Raw genomic sequence first — 2500 nt, forward strand, 5'->3', positions numbered from 1 at the left:
CGATCCGGGCCGACGGGACTTGTAAAAATTTCGGTCCGAGTCGACCGAAAGGCGATGCGCGGCGTCCCGGAGTCGATCCGGGCCGACGGGACTTGTGAAAATTTCGGTCCGAGACGAGCGAAAGGCGATGCGCGGCGTCCCGGAGTCTATACGGGCCGACGGGACTCGATGAAGTTTCGTTCCGAGTCGACCGAGAGGCGATGCGCGGCGTCCCGGAGTCGATACGGGCCGACGGGACTTGTGAAAATTTCGGTTCGAGACGAGCGAAGGGCGATGCGCGGCGTCCCGGAGTCTATACGGGCCGACGGGAATCGATGAAGTTTCGTTCCGAGTCGACCGAGAGGCGATGCGCGGCGTCCCGGAGTCGATACGGGCCGACGGGACTTGTAAAAATTACGGTCCGAGTCGACCGAAAGGCGATGCGCGGCGTCCCGGAGTCGATCCGGGCCGACGGGACTTGTGAAAATTTCGGTCCGAGACGAGCGAAAGGCGATGCGCGGCGTCCCGGAGTCTATACGGGCCGACGGGACTCGATGAAGTTTCGTTCCGAGTCGACCGAGAGGCGATGCGCGGCGTCCCGGAGTCGATACGGGCCGACGGGACTTGTGAAAATTTCGGTTCGAGACGAGCGAAGGGCGATGCGCGGCGTCCCGGAGTCTATACGGGCCGACGGGACTTGTGAAAATTTCGGTTCGAGACGAGCGAAAGGCGATGCGCGGCGTCCCGGAGTCGATACGGGCCGACGGGACTTGTGAAAATTTCGTTCCGAGTCGACCGAGAGGCGATGCGCGGCGTCCCGGAGTCGATACGGGCCGACGGGACTTGTGAAAATTTCGGTTCGAGACGAGCGAAAGGCGATGCGCGGCGTCCCGGAGTCTATACGGGCCGACGGGACTCGATGAAGTTTCGTTCCGAGTCGACCGAGAGGCGATGCGCGGCGTCCCGGAGTCGATACGGGCCGACGGGACTTGTGAAAATTTCGGTCCGAGTCGACCGAGAGGCGATGCGCGGCGTCCCGGAGTCTATACGGGCCGACGGGACTCGATGAAGTTTCGTTCCGAGTCGACCGAGAGGCGATGCGCGGCGTCCCGGAGTCGATACGGGCCGACGGGACTTGTGAAAATTTCGGTTCGAGACGAGCGAAGGGCGATGCGCGGCGTCCCGGAGTCTATACGGGCCGACGGGACTTGTGAAAATTTCGGTTCGAGACGAGCGAAAGGCGATGCGCGGCGTCCCGGAGTCGATACGGGCCGACGGGACTTGTGAAAATTTCGTTCCGAGTCGACCGAGAGGCGATGCGCGGCGTCCCGGAGTCGATACGGGCCGACGGGACTTGTGAAAATTTCGGTTCGAGACGAGCGAAAGGCGATGCGCGGCGTCCCGGAGTCTATACGGGCCGACGGGACTCGATGAAGTTTCGTTCCGAGTCGACCGAGAGGCGATGCGCGGCGTCCCGGAGTCGATACGGGCCGACGGGACTTGTGAAAATTTCGGTCCGAGTCGACCGAGAGGCGATGCGCGGCGTCCCGGAGTCGATACGGGCCGACGGGACTTGTAAAAATTTCGGTCCGAGTCGACCGAAAGGCGATGCGCGGCGTCCCGGAGTCGATACGGGCCGACGGGACTTGTAAAAATTACGGTCCGAGTCGACCGAAAGGCGATGCGCGGCGTCCCGGAGTCGATACGGGCCGACGGGACTTGTAAAAATTACGGTCCGAGTCGACCGAAAGGCGATGCGCGGCGTCCCGGAGTCGATACGGGCCGACGGGACTTGTAAAAATTACGGTCCGAGTCGACCGAAAGGCGATGCGCGGCGTCCCGGAGTCGATACGGGCCGACGGGACTTGTGAAAATTTCGGTCCGAGTCGACCGAGAGGCGATGCGCGGCGTCCCGGAGTCGATACGGGCCGACGGGACTTGTAAGAATTTCGGTCCGAGTCGACCGAAAGGCGATGCGCGGCGTCCCGGAGTCGATACGGGCCGACGGGACTTGTGAGAATTTCGGTCCGAGTCGACCGAAAGGCGATGCGCGGCGTCCCGGAGTCGATACGGGCCGACGGGACTTGTAAAAATTTCGGTCCGAGTCGACCGAAAGGCGATGCGCGGCGTCCCGGAGTCGATACGGGCCGACGGGACTTGTAAAAATTACGGTCCGAGTCGACCGAAAGGCGATGCGCGGCGTCCCGGAGTCGATACGGGCCGACGGGACTTGTAAAAATTACGGTCCGAGTCGACCGAAAGGCGATGCGCGGCGTCCCGGAGTCGATACGGGCCGACGGGACTTGTAAAAATTTCGGTCCGAGTCGACCGAAAGGCGATGCGCGGCGTCCCGGAGTCGATCCGGGCCGGGAGCCTGTCGGAACATCGTCAAATGAGCCTCGGTTAATTTCGACAAAGTTCCCGGAGTTCAAAATTTTTTCGATAGCCCGCGGAGGTTTCGCCCCGTAAGCCGACCGTGCTACCACCGTACCGGCGCCGACGTCCTAGCGGCCAGGCTCCT

This window comes from Neodiprion fabricii, chromosome 4 (assembly GCF_021155785.1).
Source record: "Neodiprion fabricii isolate iyNeoFabr1 chromosome 4, iyNeoFabr1.1, whole genome shotgun sequence".
NCBI classification, from domain to species: domain Eukaryota; kingdom Metazoa; phylum Arthropoda; class Insecta; order Hymenoptera; family Diprionidae; genus Neodiprion; species Neodiprion fabricii.